General features: G+C 47.0%; 1 long non-coding RNA gene across 2 annotated transcripts in view; it reads left to right on the top strand.

Annotated features, from left to right (window-relative positions):
* The window catches only part of LOC135050551 (uncharacterized), a 118,413-nt gene that overhangs the window by 11,875 nt on the left and 88,218 nt on the right, over nt 1-18,320 (top strand). The window lies entirely within an intron of this gene.

Genomic DNA, 18,320 nt, shown 5'->3' with positions numbered 1-18,320 from the left:
GTTCTTTGAAATCCCAAATCCACAAGGAGAGTCCAATTGTGTCGTTTGCGATGCCTGACCTTCCCAACACTGGACGTGAAGAGCATGCGCCTTCCACTATTTGCACGCCCCCTGCAAGTGCTGGAAGGAGCACCCGCAGTCCAGTTCCTGATAGTCAGATTGAAGATGTCAGTGTTGAAGTACACCAGGATGAGGAGGATATGGGTGTTGCTGGCGCTGGGGAGGAAATTGACCAGGAGGATTCTGATGGTGAGGTGGTTTGTTTAAGTCAGGCACCCGGGGAGACACCTGTTGTCCGTGGGAGGAATATGGCCGTTGACATGCCAGGTGAAAATACCAAAAAAATCAGCTCTTCGGTGTGGAGGTATTTCACCAGAAATGCGGACAACAGGTGTCAAGCCGTGTGTTCCCTTTGTCAAGCTGTAATAAGTAGGGGTAAGGACGTTAACCACCTCGGAACATCCTCCCTTATACGTCACCTGCAGCGCATTCATAATAAGTCAGTGACAAGTTCAAAAACTTTGGGTGACAGCGGAAGCAGTCCACTGACCAGTAAATCCCTTCCTCTTGTAACCAAGCTCACGCAAACCACCCCACCAACTCCCTCAGTGTCAATTTCCTCCTTCCCCAGGAATGCCAATAGTCCTGCAGGCCATGTCACTGGCAAGTCTGACGAGTCCTTTCCTGCCTGGGATTCCTCCGATGCATCCTTGCGTGTAACGCCTACTGCTGCTGGCGCTGCTGTTGTTGCCGCTGGGAGTCGATGGTCATCCCAGAGGGGAAGTCGTAAGCCTACTTGTACTACTTCCAGTAAGCAATTGACTGTTCAACAGTCCTTTGCGAGGAAGATGAAATATCACAGCAGTCATCCTACTGCAAAGCGGATAACTGAGTCCTTGACAACTATGTTGGTGTTAGACGTGCGTCCGGTATCCGCCGTTAGTTCACAGGGAACTAGACAATTTATTGAGGCAGTGTGCCCCCGTTACCAAATACCATCTAGGTTCCACTTCTCTAGGCAGGCGATACCGAGAATGTACACGGACGTCAGAAAAAGACTCACCAGTGTCCTAAAAAATGCAGTTGTACCCAATGTCCACTTAACCACGGACATGTGGACAAGTGGAGCAGGGCAGGGTCAGGACTATATGACTGTGACAGCCCACTGGGTAGATGTATGGACTCCCGCCGCAAGAACAGCAGCGGCGGCACCAGTAGCAGCATCTCGCAAACGCCAACTCTTTCCTAGGCAGGCTACGCTTTGTATCACCGCTTTCCAGAATACGCACACAGCTGAAAACCTCTTACGGCAACTGAGGAAGATCATCGCGGAATGGCTTACCCCAATTGGACTCTCCTGTGGATTTGTGGCATCGGACAACGCCAGCAATATTGTGTGTGCATTAAATATGGGCAAATTCCAGCACGTCCCATGTTTTGCACATACCTTGAATTTGGTGGTGCAGAATTTTTTAAAAAACGACAGGGGCGTGCAAGAGATGCTGTCGGTGGCCAGAAAAATTGCGGGACACTTTCGGCGTACAGGCACCACGTACAGAAGACTGGAGCACCACCAAAAACTACTGAACCTGCCCTGCCATCATCTGAAGCAAGAAGTGGTAACGAGGTGGAATTCAACCCTCTATATGCTTCAGAGGTTGGAGGAGCAGCAAAAGGCCATTCAAGCCTATACAATTGAGCACGATATAGGAGATGGAATGCACCTGTCTCAAGTGCAGTGGAGAATGATTTCAACGTTGTGCAAGGTTCTGATGCCCTTTGAACTTGCCACACGTGAAGTCAGTTCAGACACTGCCAGCCTGAGTCAGGTCATTCCCCTCATCAGGCTTTTGCAGAAGAAGCTGGAGGCATTGAAGAAGGAGCTAACACGGAGCGATTCCGCTAGGCATGTGGGACTTGTGGATGCAGCCCTTAATTCGCTTAACAAGGATTCACGGGTGGTCAATCTGTTGAAATCAGAGCACTACATTTTGGCCACCGTGCTCGATCCTAGATTTAAAGCCTACCTTGGATCTCTCTTTCCGGCAGACACAGGTCTGCTGGGGTTGAAAGACCTGCTGGTGACAAAATTGTCAAGTCAAGCGGAACGCGACCTGTCAACATCTCCTCCTTCACATTCTCCCGCAACTGGGGGTGCGAGGAAAAGGCTCAGAATTCCGAGCCCACCCGCTGGCGGTGATGCAGGGCAGTCTGGAGCGACTGCTGATGCTGACATCTGGTCCGGACTGAAGGACCTGACAACGATTACGGACATGTCGTCTACTGTCACTGCATATGATTCTCTCAACATTGATAGAATGGTGGAGGATTATATGAGTGACCGCATCCAAGTAGGCACGTCACACAGTCCGTACTTATACTGGCAGGAAAAAGAGGCAATTTGGAGGCCCTTGCACAAACTGGCTTTATTCTACCTAAGTTGCCCTCCCACAAGTGTGTACTCCGAAAGAGTGTTTAGTGCCGCCGCTCACCTTGTCAGCAATCGGCGTACGAGGTTACATCCAGAAAATGTGGAGAAGATGATGTTCATTAAAATGAATTATAATCAATTCCTCCGCGGAGACATTGACCAGCAGCAATTGCCTCCACAAAGTACACAGGGAGCTGAGATGGTGGATTCCAGTGGGGACGAATTGATAATCTGTGAGGAGGGGGATGTACACGGTGATATATCGGAGGGTGAAGATGAGGTGGACATCTTGCCTCTGTAGAGCCAGTTTGTGCAAGGAGAGATTAATTGCTTCTTTTTTGGGGGGGGTCCAAACCAACCCGTCATATCAGTCACAGTCGTGTGGCAGACCCTGTCACTGAAATGATGGGTTGGTTAAAGTGTGCATGTCCTGTTTTGTTTATACAACATAAGGGTGGGTGGGAGGGCCCAAGGATAATTCCATCTTGCACCTCTTTTTTCTTTTCTTTTTCTTTGCATCATGTGCTGATTGGGGAGGGTTTTTTGGAAGGGACATCCTGCGTGACACTGCAGTGCCACTCCTAGATGGGCCCGGTGTTTGTGTCGGCCACTAGGGTCGCTAATCTTACTCACACAGCTACCTCATTGCGCCTCTTTTTTTCTTTGCGTCATGTGCTGTTTGGGGAGGGTTTTTTGGAAGGGACATCCTGCGTGACACTGCAGTGCCACTCCTAGATGTGCCCGGTGTTTGTGTCGGCCACTAGGGTCGCTAATCTTACTCACACAGTCAGCTACCTCATTGCGCCTCTTTTTTTCTTTGCGTCATGTGCTGTTTGGGGAGGGTTTTTTGGAAGGGCCATCCTGCGTGACACTGCAGTGCCACTCCTAGATGGGCCCGGTGTTTGTGTCGGCCACTAGGGTCGCTAATCTTACTCACACAGCTACCTCATTGCGCCTCTTTTTTTCTTTGCGTCATGTGCTGTTTGGGGAGGGTTTTTTGGAAGGGCCATCCTGCGTGACACTGCAGTGCCACTCCTAGATGGGCCCGGTGTTTGTGTCGGCCACTAGGGTCGCTAATCTTACTCACACAGCTACCTCATTGCGCCTCTTTTTTTCTTTGCGTCATGTGCTGTTTGGGGAGGGTTTTTTGGAAGGGACATCCTGCGTGACACTGCAGTGCCACTCCTAGATGGGCCCGGTGTTTGTGTCGGCCACTAGGGTCGCTTATCTTACTCACACAGCGACCTCGGTGCAAATTTTAGGACTAAAAATAATATTGTGAGGTGTGATGTGTTCAGAATAGGCTGAAAATGAGTGTAAATTATGTTTTTTGAGGTTAATAATACTTTGGGATCAAAATTACCCCCAAATTCTATGATTTAAGCTGTTTTTTAGGGTTTTTTGAAAAAAACACCCGAATCCAAAACACACCCGAATCCGACAAAAATAATTCGGTGAGGTTTTGCCAAAACGCGTTCGAACCCAAAACACGGCCGCGGAACCGAACCCAAAACCAAAACACAAAACCCGAAAAATTTCAGGCGCTCATCTCTAATTTTCAGTCTATTCTGAACACCTCACACCTCACAATATTATTTTTAGTCCTAAAATTTGCACCGAGGTCGCTGGATGGCTAAGCTAAGCGACCCAAGTGGCCGACACAAACACCTGGCCCATCTAGGAGCGGCACTGCAGTGTCACGCAGGATGGCCCTTCAAAAAAACACTCCCCAAACAGCACATGACGCAAAGAAAAAAAGAGGCGCAATGAGGTAGCTGTGTGAGTAAGCTAAGCGACCCTAGTGGCCGACACAAACACCTGGCCCATCTAGGAGTGGCACTGCAGTGTCACGCAGGATGGCCCTTCCAAAAAACACTCCCCAAACAGCACATGACGCAAAGAAAAAAAGAGGCGCAATGAGGTAGCTGTGTGAGTAAGCTAAGCGACCCTAGTGGCCGACACAAACACCTGGCCCATCTAAGAGTGGCACTGCAGTGTCACGCAGGATGGCCCTTCCAAAAAACACTCCCCAAACAGCACATGACGCAAAGAAAAAAAGAGGCGCAATGAGGTAGCTGTGTGAGTAAGCTAAGCGACCCTAGTGGCCGACACAAACACCTGGCCCATCTAGGAGTGGCACTGCAGTGTCACGCAGGATGGCCCTTCCAAAAAACACTCCCCAAACAGCACATGACGCAAAGAAAAAAAGAGGCGCAATGAGGTAGCTGTGTGAGTAAGCTAAGCGACCCTAGTGGCCGACACAAACACCTGGCCCATCTAGGAGTGTCACTGCAGTGTCACGCAGGATGGCCCTTCCAAAAAACACTCCCCAAACAGCACATGACGCAAAGAAAAAAAGAGGCGCAATGAGGTAGCTGTGTGAGTAAGCTAAGCGACCCTAGTGGCCGACACAAACACCTGGCCCATCTAGGAGTGGCACTGCAGTGTCACGCAGCATGGCCCTTCCAAAAAACACTCCCCAAACAGCACATGACGCAAAGAAAAAAAGAGGCGCAATGAGGTAGCTGTGTGAGTAAGCTAAGCGACCCTAGTGGCCGACACAAACACCTGGCCCATCTAGGACTGGCACTGCAGTGTCACGCAGGATGGCCCTTCCAAAAAACACTCCCCAAACAGCACATGACGCAAAGAAAAAAAGAGGCGCAATGAGGTAGCTGTGTGAGTAAGCTAAGCGACCCTAGTGGCCGACACAAACACCTGGCCCATCTAGGAGTGGCACTGCAGTGTCACGCAGGATGGCCCTTCCAAAAAACACTCCCCAAACAGCACATGACGCAAAGAAAAAAAGAGGCGCAATGAGGTAGCTGTGTGAGTAAGCTAAGCGACCCTAGTGGCTGACACAAACACCTGGCCCATCTAGGAGTGGCACTGCAGTGTCACGCAGGATGGCCCTTCCAAAAAACACTCCCCAAACAGCACATGACGCAAAGAAAAAAAGAGGCGCAATGAGGTAGCTGTGTGAGTAAGCTAAGCGACCCTAGTGGCCGACACAAACACCTGGCCCATCTAGGAGTGGCACTGCAGTGTCACGCAGGATGGCCCTTCCAAAAAACACTCCCCAAACAGCACATGACGCAAAGAAAAAAAGAGGCGCAATGAGGTAGCTGTGTGAGTAAGCTAAGCGACCCTAGTGGCCGACACAAACACCTGGCCCATCTAGGAGTGGCACTGCAGTGTCACGCAGGATGGCCCTTCCAAAAAACACTCCCCAAACAGCACATGACGCAAAGAAAAAAAGAGGCGCAATGAGGTAGATGTGTGAGTAAGCTAAGCGACCCTAGTGGCCGACACAAACACCTGGCCCATCTAGGAGTGTCACTGCAGTGTCACGCAGGATGGCCCTTCCAAAAAACACTCCCCAAACAGCACATGACGCAAAGAAAAAAAGAGGCGCAATGAGGTAGCTGTGTGAGTAAGCTAAGCGACCCTAGTGGCCGACACAAACACCTGTCCCATCTAGGAGTGGCACTGCAGTGTCACGCAGGATGGCCCTTCCAAAAAACACTCCCCAAACAGCAGCACATGAAGCAAAGAAGAAAAAAAAGAGGCGCAATGAGGTAGCTGTGTGACTAAGATAAGCAACCCTAGTGGCCGACACAAACACCTGGCCCATCTAGGAGTGGCACTGCAGTGTCACGCAGGATGGCCCTTCCAAAAAACACCCCCCAAACAGCACATGACGCAAAGAAAAAAAGAGTCGCAATGAGGTAGCTGTGTGAGTAAGCTAAGCGACCCTAGTGGCCGACACAAACACCTGGCCCATCTAGGAGTGGCACTGCAGTGTCACGCAGGATGGCCCTTCCAAAAAACACTCCCCAAACAGCACATGACGCAAAGAAAAAAAGAGGCGCAATGAGGTAGCTGTGTGAGTAAGCTAAGCGACCCTAGTGGCCGACACAAACACCTGGCCCATCTAGGAGTGGCACTGCAGTGTCACGCAGGATGGCTCTTCCAAAAAACACTCCCCAAACAGCACATGACGCAAAGAAGAAAAAAAAGAGGCGCAATGAGGTAGCTGTGTGACTAAGATAAGCGACCCTAGTGGCCGACACAAACACCTGGCCCATCTAGGAGTGTCACTGCAGTGTCACGCAGGATGGCCCTTCCAAAAAACACCCCCCAAACAGCACATGACGCAAAGAAAAAAAGAGGCGCAATGAGGTAGCTGTGTGAGTAAGCTAAGCGACCCTAGTGGCCGACACAAACACCTGGCCCATCTAGGAGTGGCACTGCAGTGTCACGCAGGATGGCCCTTCCAAAAAACACTCCCCAAACAGCACATGACGCAAAGAAAAAAAGAGGCGCAATGAGGTAACTGTGTGAGTAAGCTAAGCGACCCTAGTGGCCGACACAAACACCTGGCCCATCTAGGAGTGGCACTGCAGTGTCACGCAGGATGGCCCTTCCAAAAAACACCCCCCAAACAGCACATGACGCAAAGAAAAATGAAAGAAAAAAGAGGTGCAAGATGGAATTGTCCTTGGGCCCTCCCACCCACCCTTATGTTGTATAAACAGGACATGCACACTTTAACCAACCCATCATTTCAGTGACAGGGTCTGCCACACGACTGTGACTGAAATGACTGGTTGGTTTGGACCCCCACCAAAAAAGAAGCAATTAATCTCTCCTTGCACAAACTGGCTCTACAGAGGCAAGATGTCCACCTCATCATCATCCTCCGATATATCACCGTGTACATCCCCCTCCTCACAGATTATCAATTCGTCCCCACTGGAATCCACCATCTCAGCTCCCTGTGTACTTTGTGGAGGCAATTGCTGCTGGTGAATGTCTCCACGGAGGAATTGATTATAATTCATTTTAATGAACATCATCTTCTCCACATTTTCTGGATGTAACCTCGTACGCCGATTGCTGACAAGGTGAGCGGCGGCACTAAACACTCTTTCGGAGTACACACTTGTGGGAGGGCAACTTAGGTAGAATAAAGCCAGTTTGTGCAAGGGTCTCCAAATTGCCTCTTTTTCCTGCCAGTATAAGTACGGACTGTCTGACGTGCCTACTTGGATGCGGTCACTCATATAATCCTCCACCATTCTTTCAATGGGGAGAGAATCATATGCAGTGACAGTAGACGACATGTCCGTAATCGTTGGCAGGTCCTTCAGTCCGGACCAGATGTCAGCATCAGCAGTCGCTCCAGACTGCCCTGCATCACCGCCAGCGGGTGGGCTCAGAATTCTGAGCCTTTTCCTCGCACCCCCAGTTGCGGGAGAATGTGAAGGAGGAGATGTTGACAGGTCGCGTTCCGCTTGACTTGACAATTTTGTCACCAGCAGTTCTTTGAACCCCAGCAGACTTGTGTCTGCCGGAAAGAGAGATCCAAGGTAGGTTTTAAATCTAGGATCGAGCACGGTGGCCAAAATGTAGTGCTCTGATTTCAACAGATTGACCACCCGTGAATCCTTGTTAAGCGAATTAAGGGCTCCATCCACAAGTCCCACATGCCTAGCGGAATCGCTCTGTGTTAGCTCCTCCTTCAATGTCTCCAGCTTCTTCTGCAAAAGCCTGATGAGGGGAATGACCTGACTCAGGCTGGCAGTGTCTGAACTGACTTCACGTGTGGCAAGTTCAAAAGGTTGCAGAACCTTGCACAACGTTGAAATCATTCTCCACTGCGCTTGAGACAGGTGCATTCCACCTCCTATATCGTGCTCAGTTGTATAGGCTTGAATGGCCTTTTGCTGCTCCTCCAACCTCTGAAGCATATAGAGGGTTGAATTCCACCTTGTTACCACTTCTTGCTTCAGATGATGGCAGGGCAGGTTCAGGCGTTTTTGGTGTTGCTCCAGTCTTCTGTACGTGGTGCCTGTACGCCGAAAGTGTCCCGCAATTCTTCTGGCCACCGACAGCATCTCTTGCACGCCCCTCTCGTTTTTTAAAAAATTCTGCACCACCAAATTCAAGGTATGTGCAAAACATGGGACGTGCTGGAATTTGCCCATATTTAATGCACACACAATATTGCTGGCGTTGTCCGATGCCACAAATCCACAGGAGAGTCCAATTGGGGTAAGCCATTCTGCGATGATCTTCCTCAGTTGCCGTAAGAGGTTTTTAGCTGTGTGCGTATTCTGGAAAGCGGTGATACAAAGCGTAGCCTGCCTAGGAAAGAGTTGGCGTTTGCGAGATGCTGCTACTGGTGCCGCCGCTGCTGTTCTTGCGGCGGGAGTCCATACATCTACCCAGTGGGCTGTCACAGTCATATAGTCCTGAGCCTGCCCTGCTCCACTTGTCCACATGTCCGTGGTTTAGTGGACATTGGGTACAACTGCATTTTTTAGGACACTGGTGAGTCTTTTTCTGAGGTCTGTGTACATTTTCGGTATCGCCTGCCTAGAGAAATGGAACCTAGATGGTATTTGGTACCGGGGACACAGTACCTCCAACAAGTCTCTAGTTGCCTCTGCAGTAATGATGGATACCGGAACCACGTTTCTCACTGCCCAGGATGCCAAGGCCTCAGTTATCCGCTTTGCAGCAGGATGACTGCTGTGATATTTCATCTTCCTCGCAAAGGACTGTTGGACAGTCAATTGCTTGGTGGAAGTAGTAAAAGTGGTCTTACGAGTACGACTTCCCCTCTGGGATGACCATCGACTCCCAGCAGCAACAACAGCAGCGCCAGCAGCAGTAGGCGTTACACGCAAGGATGCATCGGAGGAATCCCAGGCAGGAGAGGACTCGTCAGAATTGCCAGTGACATGGCCTGCAGGACTATTGGCATTCCTGGGGAAGGAGGAAATTGACACTGAGCGAGTTGGTGGGGTGGTTTGCGTGAGCTTGGTTACAAGAGGAAGGGATTTACTGGTCAGTGGACTGCTTCCGCTGTCGCCCAAAGTTTTTGAACTTGTCACTGACTTATGATGAATGCGCTGCAGGTGACGTATAAGGGAGGATGTTCCGAGGTGGTTAACGTCCTTACCCCTACTTATTACAGTTTGACAAAGGCAACACACGGCTTGACAAATGTTGTCCGCATTTGTGTTGAAATAATTCCACACCGAAGAGCTGATTTTTTTGGTATTTTCACCAGGCATATCAATGGCCCTATTCCTCCCACGGACATCAGGTGTCTCCCCGGGTGCCTGACTTAAACAAACCACCTCACCATCAGAATCCTCCTGGTCAATTTCCTCCCCAGCGCCAGCAACACCCATATCCTCCTCATCCTGGTGTACTTCAACACTGACATCTTCAATCTGACTATCAGGAACTGGACTGCGGGTGCTCCTTCCAGCACTTGCAGGGGGCGTGCAAATGGTGGAAGGCGCATGCTCTTCACGTCCAGTGTTGGGAAGGTCAGGCATCGCAAACGACACAATTGGACTCTCCTTGTGGATTTGTGATTTCGAAGAACGCACAGTTCTTTGCTGTGCTTTTGCCAGCTTGAGTCTTTTCATTTTTCTAGCGAGAGGCTGAGTGCTTCCATCCTCATGTGAAGCTGAACCACTAGCCATGAACATAGGCCAGGGCCTCAGCCGTTCCTTGCCACTCCGTGTGGTAAATGGCATATTGGCAAGTTTACGCTTCTCCTCCGACAATTTTATTTTAGATTTTTGAGTCCTTTTTTTACTGATATTTGGTGTTTTGGATTTTACATGCTCTGTACTATGACATTGGGCATCGGCCTTGGCAGACGACGTTGCTGGCATTTCGTCGTCTCGGCCATGACTAGTGGTGGTATACAATCAAGTATCAAGAAGATAGAAAGAAAAAAAAACACCACAGGTAGGTGGTATACAATTATGGATGGACGAGCGACTGCCGACACAGAGGTAGCTACAGCCGTGGACAACCGTACTGCGTCTGCTGCTAATATAGACTGGATGATAATGATATAAAAAAAATATATATATATATCACTACTGCAGCCGGACAGGTATATATTATATAATGACGGACCTGCTGGACACTGTCAGCTCAGCACTGCAGACTCCTAAAGTAAGCTACTAGTATCAAGAAGATAGAAAAAAAAAAAAAACACCACGGGTAGGTGGTATACAATTATGGATGGACGAGCGACTGCCGACACAGAGGTAGCTACAGCCGTGGACTACCATACTGCGTCTGCTGCTAATATAGACTGGATGATAATGATATAAAAAATATATATATATATCACTACTGCAGCCGGACAGGTATATATTATATAATGACGGACCTGCTGGACACTGTCAGCTCAGCACTGCAGACTCCTAAAGTGAGCTACTAGTAGTATCAAGAAGATAGAAAAAAAAAACACCACAGGTAGGTGGTATACAATTATGGATGGACGAGCGACTGCCGACACAGAGGTAGCTACAGCCGTGGATTACCGTACTGCATCTGCTGCTAATATAGACTGGATGATAATGAGATATAAAATATATATATATCACTACTGCAGCCGTACAGGTATATATTATATAATGACGGACCTGCTGGACACTGTCAGCTCAGCACTGCAGACTCCTAAAGTAAGCTACTAGTAGTATCAAGAAGATAGAAAAAAAAAAACACCACAGGTAGGTGGTATACAATTATGGATGGACGAGCGACTGCCGACACAGATGTAGCTACAGCCGTGGACTACCGTACTGCGTCTGCTGCTAATATAGACTGGATGATAATGATATAAAAAATATATATATATCACTACTGCAGCCGGACAGGTATATATTATATAATGACGGACCTGCTGGACACTGTCAGCTCAGCACTGCAGACTCCTAAAGTAAGCTACTAGTATCAAGAAGATAGAAAGAAAAAAAAACACCACGGGTAGGTGGTATACAATTATGGATGGACGAGCGACTGCCGACACAGAGGTAGCTACAGCCGTGGACTACCGTACTGCGTCTGCTGCTAATATAGACTGGATGATAATGATATAAAAAAAATATATATATATCACTACTGCAGCCGGACAGGTATATATTATATAATGACGGACCTGCTGGACACTGTCAGCTCAGCACTGCAGACTCCTAAAGTAAGCTACTAGTATCAAGAAGATAGAAAAAAAAAAAACACCACGGGTAGGTGGTATACAATTATGGATGGACGAGCGACTGCCGACACAGAGGTAGCTACAGCCGTGGACTACCGTACTGCGTCTGCTGCTAATATAGACTGGATGATAATGAGATATAAAATATATATATATCACTACTGCAGCCGGACAGGTATATATTATATAATGACGGACCTGCTGGACACTGTCAGCTCAGCACTGCAGACTCCTAAAGTAAGCTACTAGTAGTATCAAGAAGATAGAAAAAAAAAAACACCACAGGTAGGTGGTATACAATTATGGATGGACGAGCGACTGCCGACACAGAGGTAGCTACAGCCGTGGACTACCGTACTGCGTCTGCTGCTAATATAGACTGGATGATAATGATATAAAAAATATATATATATCACTACTGCAGCCGGACAGGTATATATTATATAATGACAGACCTGCTGGACACTGTCAGCTCAGCACTGCAGACTCCTAAAGTAAGCTACTAGTATCAAGAAGATAGAAAAAAAAAAAACACCACGGGTAGGTGGTATACAATTATGGATGGACGAGCGACTGCCGACACAGAGGTAGCTACAGCCGTGGACTACCGTACTGCGTCTGCTGCTAATATAGACTGGATGATAATGATATAAAAAATATATATATATATCACTACTGCAGCCGGACAGGTATATATTATATAATGACGGACCTGCTGGACACTGTCAGCTCAGCACTGCAGACTCCTAAAGTAAGCTACTAGTATCAAGAAGATAGAAAAAAAAAAAAAAACACCACGGGTAGGTGGTATACAATTATGGATGGACGAGCGACTGCCGACACAGAGGTAGCTACAGCCGTGGACTACCATACTGCGTGTGCTGCTAATATAGACTGGATGATAATGATATAAAAAATATATATATATATCACTACTGCAGCCGGACAGGTATATATTATATAATGACGGACCTGCTGGACACTGTCAGCTCAGCACTGCAGACTCCTAAAGTGAGCTACTAGTAGTATCAAGAAGATAGAAAAAAAAAACACCACAGGTAGGTGGTATACAATTATGGATGGACGAGCGACTGCCGACACAGAGGTAGCTACAGCCGTGGATTACCGTACTGCATCTGCTGCTAATATAGACTGGATGATAATGAGATATAAAATATATATATATCACTACTGCAGCCGTACAGGTATATATTATATAATGACGGACCTGCTGGACACTGTCAGCTCAGCACTGCAGACTCCTAAAGTAAGCTACTAGTAGTATCAAGAAGATAGAAAAAAAAAAACACCACAGGTAGGTGGTATACAATTATGGATGGACGAGCGACTGCCGACACAGATGTAGCTACAGGCGTGGACTACCGTACTTCGTCTGCTGCTAATATAGACTGGATGATAATGATATAAAAAATATATATATATCACTACTGCAGCCGGACAGGTATATATTATATAATGACGGACCTGCTGGACACTGTCAGCTCAGCACTGCAGACTCCTAAAGTAAGCTACTAGTATCAAGAAGATAGAAAGAAAAAAAAACACCACGGGTAGGTGGTATACAATTATGGATGGACGAGCGACTGCCGACACAGAGGTAGCTACAGCCGTGGACTACTGTACTGCGTCTGCTGCTAATATAGACTGGATGATAATGATATAAAAAAAATATATATATATCACTACTGCAGCCGGACAGGTATATATTATATAATGACGGACCTGCTGGACACTGTCAGCTCAGCACTGCAGACTCCTAAAGTAAGCTACTAGTATCAAGAAGATAGAAAAAAAAAACCCACCACGGGTAGGTGGTATACAATTATGGATGGACGAGCGACTGCCGACACAGAGGTAGCTACAGCCGTGGACTACCGTACTGCGTCTGCTGCTAATATAGACTGGATGATAATGATATAAAAAATATATATATATATCACTACTGCAGCCGGACAGGTATATATTATATAATGACGGACCTGCTGGACACTGTCAGCTCAGCACTGCAGACTCCTAAAGTAAGCTACTAGTATCAAGAAGATAGAAAAAAAAAAACACCACGGGTAGGTGGTATACAATTATGGATGGACGAGCGACTGCCGACACAGAGGTAGCTACAGCCGTGGACTACCGTACTGCGTCTGCTGCAGTGCTAATATAGACTGGATGATAAGGATATAAAAAATATATATATATATCACTACTGCAGCCGGACAGGTATATATTATATAATGACGGACCTGCTGGACACTGTCAGCAGAATGCGTTTATAGAATAAAAACACCACACAACGAGTGTTTAACTTTTTCAGGCAGACAATCACAATATACTGGTGGTCAGTGGTCACTGGTCAGTCACACTGGCAATGGCACTCTGGCAGCAAAAGTGTGCACTGTTAAAATATGTACTCCTGCTATAACTGCTCCCCAGTCTCCCCCACAATTAAGCTGTGTGAGCAGTGAGCACTCAGCACAGTCAGATATACAGTATTACATAGATGATGCAGCACACTGAGGGCACACTGAGGCTGAGCACAGATATGGTATGTGACTGTGTCACACTGTGTATCGTTTTTTTTCAGGCAGAGAACGGATTAATTAAACTGGTGGTCACTGGTCACACTATCAGCAAGTAGTACTCCTAATATGCTCCCCAAAATTAGTAAATCAAGTGTCTCTACTACTCTCTAGTCTACTCTAAACGGAGAGGACGCCAGCCACGTCCTCTCCCTATGAATCTCAATGCACGTGTGAAAATGGCGGCGACGCGCGGCTCCTTATATAGAATCCGAGTCTCGCGATAGAATCCGAGCCTCGCGAGAATCCGACAGCGGGATGATGACGTTCGGGCGCGCTCGGGTTAACCGAGCAAGGCGGGAAGATCCGAGTCTGCCTCGGACCCGTGTAAAAAGCGTGAAGTTCGGGGGGGTTCGGTTTCGGAGAAACCGAACCCGCTCATCACTACTAAATAGTACAGAGCGTGCCCCCAGCAATGCTGCCTCCTGTCAGTGTATTACTGCTGCAGGGAAATGGAGCAGAGGCTCCTATGCGGTGCACACAAGGTGAGGTTCAGCCCTGCAGCCTTTAACATATTTTATGGGCACAGACCACCAGTCCAATTACAAGACCCAGCACCTGTTACTTCTGTGCGCCGCCCCCTTCTCTCCCGAGGCACAGCTGCACAGCATGACTCAGCGTCACTGAGAACAGTACAGCCAATTGTAATGACAGGAAGCATAACAGCGCTCTCATTGGCTGCCAGCTGCCTTAACAGGCGATGTGACAACTGGGACTTCATTATGTGCGGACAGCCCGGCCCCCATTCCAGCCTGCTGACCCGGTGAAACAGCGGTCTTGGATGATGCGCACAACGGGGTTTTGTATTCCGGGAGCTTCACCTGGCTTCCCGGGGCAGCAGGAGATTTTCCATTGTTTCGGGAGTCTCCGGATAGGCAACTATGGGGTGCGGGTGTGTGTGCGGCTCTATTTGGTGTCACCTCATGGAAGGATAACACCCGGGTGCGGGCCGCAACCCCCGCTCATGACGACACTGCCCAGGGCTAATAGTGGCAATAAGAAATTATGGATAGCCAGAATTTATCATAAAACACATACTGTACAGGGACAGGGGCTTCTGAAAGTAGCCCGTCCCTGCGATGCGTAAAATTAAAGTGATCCTGATGCAATCATTTTGCATTCTTGTTCTGGTACCGGTTGCGCTATATCCTTTTCTGGTAATGTGCGCCAAGTAGCCAATAGACTACAATGGCTAATGCCATCTAAAGATATCTTTAGTTACAGAGGCCTAGCTGCAGAATGCTTTCCATTCCAGGGCTTGGTAAATTTCAGAAATAGCAGCCCACATACAGTAAAAACCTTTTTTGGGACTGGTATTGCGATTGAAAATGAGGGCGTCACCCAGATACTGTCAGGGGATACTGCAAACTTGTGGTTATCCCCCGGTTTGTTTGTTTTGGGGAGGGGGGGGGGGGTGGGGGGGGTAATATCCTGTAAATTTATTTTGGTAAGTGGCCCCCTAAGTAGGGGGTAAATTAACAGAAGTGTGTCAGTGATATTACTTTCCAGAGGTCGGTTCAACTATTATTACATGACAAGGAGATTACAGTAAATCATTTTTATCACTCAATGGGGCAGATGTACTAAGCCTTGGAGAATGATGAAGTGGAGAGAGATAAAGTACCAGCCTATTATTTCCTAATTGCCACTTTGCAAACACAGCCTATAACATGACAGTTATGTTCTGATTGGCTGGTACTATCTCTCTCCACTTTCCAAGTAATTGGCTGAGTAGATGTGCCTCAATTTAGCTTTATATATAGACTAGCTTGTATCTGCGACTTCACCCACACTACCTGCATGCAACTCATGCGCCACCTATACACAACTCTTCTGACTCCACTTTATCCAGTTTCAAGTAAATGCGGGCCAAAAGCACCTCCCCCACCCCTTACCAGCCTTGAGCATGGTGCCACACTTATCTCTTACATTGATGATGCCAATCAATTTTGTTTTTGTTATTGCTCAACGTTACTGTACTTTGGAAGATTGAGATGAAACAGTGCAGGTTATTTCTAGGAGTTTCCACTACAAAACAATGCAGTATTCGTGAACATCAGTTCATTCGTTTTTCGCCAACTTGAAACACACAGACACAATGTCCTTTTAATATAGTGTAGTATAGATAAGCTCTCAAGGTGCCCTTGTACCTATATGGCAATTTTAAGTTGACTCCTGACCTTTAAATCTAACACTTGTACAACTTGGAAAGTTCTTGTTTCTAGAATAAGTTTTCTGAATAAAACGATATATATGTAAAAAGGTGTATACTAGAGATGAGCGGGTTCGGTTCTCCTAGATCCGAACCCCCCCGAACTTCACCTATTTTACACGGTTCCGAGGCAGCCTCGGATCTTCCCGCCTTGCTCGGTTAACCCGAACGTGCCCGAACGTCATCATCCCGCTGTCGGTTTCTCGCGAGATTCGTATTTTATATAAAGAGTCACGCGTCGCCGCCATTTTTACTCGTGCATTGGAGATTGAATGGAGAGGACATGGCTGCGTTCTCTCCCTGAAAAGCTCCGTAATCTGTGCTCAGTGTGCTGCAAATATCTGTGCTCAGTGTGCTGCAAATATCTGTGCTCAGTGTGCTGAAAATATCTACGTTCTCTGCCTGAAAACGCTCCATATCTGTGCTCAGTGTGCTGCAAATATCTGTGCTCAGTGTGCTTTATTGTGGGGACTGGGGACCACCAGTATAATAGTAGTACAGTACAGTAGACCATTGCTGTATCTTGCAGCTCTGTGTCACTGCAAGTATCCATTCCATATCTGTGCTGCATTTTTGTGAGCAGTATATATAGTATTACAGTGCAGCATTTTGGTGACCAACAGTATATAGTTGTACAGTACATTAGGCCATTGCTGTAGTATCTTGCAGCTCTGTGTCACTGCAAGTATCCATTCCATATCTGTGCGGCATTATTGCATTATTGTGAGCAGTTTATAGTAGGACAGTGCAGCATTTTGGTGACCAGCAGTATACATATATGGTACAGTACAGTAGGCCATTGCTGTATCTTTCAGCTCTGTGTCACTTCTAGTATCCTGATCAGTGCTCAATATCTGCTGCATTGTTGTGACCTGGTGATTATACATCCTGTAATCTGTACTAAGCGATGTGTGAGATACACCTGGGGATTATACACCCTATATACTGTACTGTGTGATGGAATTATACACCCTATATTATTATTATTACTATCCTTTATTTATATGGCGCCACAAGGGTTCTGCAGCACCTAATTACAGAGTACATAAATAATCAAACAGGAAAACAGCAATTTACAGTTGATGACAGTATAGGACAAGTACAGGGTAAATACACATAGTTACATCAGCAGATGACACTGGAATAAGTATCAGGTGGCAGAAGACTGCTGGATGTGGTACAGTTGAAGATTATTAAAGTAAGACAAAGGATAAGCACATGAGGGAAGAGGGCCCTGCTCGTGAGAGCTTACAATCTAAAGGGGAGGGGTAGACAGACATGGGTGACACAGATGGGGTACATAGAGAACGTGGAACAGAGGGTTAGGATGAGATTTGGCTGGGTTTGGTGAAGAAGTGGACCCCCAGAAGGCACAAGTCAGTACTTAACATTGCAACATTTTACTGGGCTATGCAGGAGAAAATTAAAAATAGGGAAAAAAAAAAAAGAATCGATAACTTGTACCGCTTTCAAAAAGGTCAATGGAAGCTGAAATAATGGACAACTACCTCATGGAAGCCAGATACAGTATACCAAATAGTACTTAGCAGCGTTAGGAATGAGTGCTTATGAAATACAGTAACATTTTGTCATAATATTTCAGAAACTGCATGGCTGGTCTCTTGCACTCTTTTGCTCTAATACACCACCTGCTTTAGGATGTTTATTTAAAAACATTATGTCTCCATAATCCCAAAAACATCAGTCTTCTTGGAAAGTGGTTTGTTCCTTTGTAAGGGAAAGAGAACAAACGTTCTCAAACAACGGTTTCTCAATTTCTTTTTCCTCTGGGAAGGGATTGTGGATTCGCAGGAATATCTGAGTATTTCTGTAATCAGAAAGCAGCGACTTTCTACAAATGCTTACGAATAGTTCCAGTGATTTTGTCATTTTCTTCAAGTGATTTGGACCAATAATACCATTGATTAGAACGAATAATTCCAGTGATTTTGTCATTTTCTTCCAGTGATTTGGACCAATAATACCATTGATTAGAACGAATAATTCCTGTGATATTGAGGTGTTTGTGTCGCTTAGCTTAGC

The sequence above is a fragment of the Pseudophryne corroboree genome, chromosome 2 (genome assembly GCF_028390025.1).
Source record: "Pseudophryne corroboree isolate aPseCor3 chromosome 2, aPseCor3.hap2, whole genome shotgun sequence".
In the NCBI taxonomy this organism is placed as follows: domain Eukaryota; kingdom Metazoa; phylum Chordata; class Amphibia; order Anura; family Myobatrachidae; genus Pseudophryne; species Pseudophryne corroboree.
The sequence above is the reverse complement of the archived record's forward strand: the minus strand, read 5'-3'. Positions and strand labels throughout refer to the sequence as shown.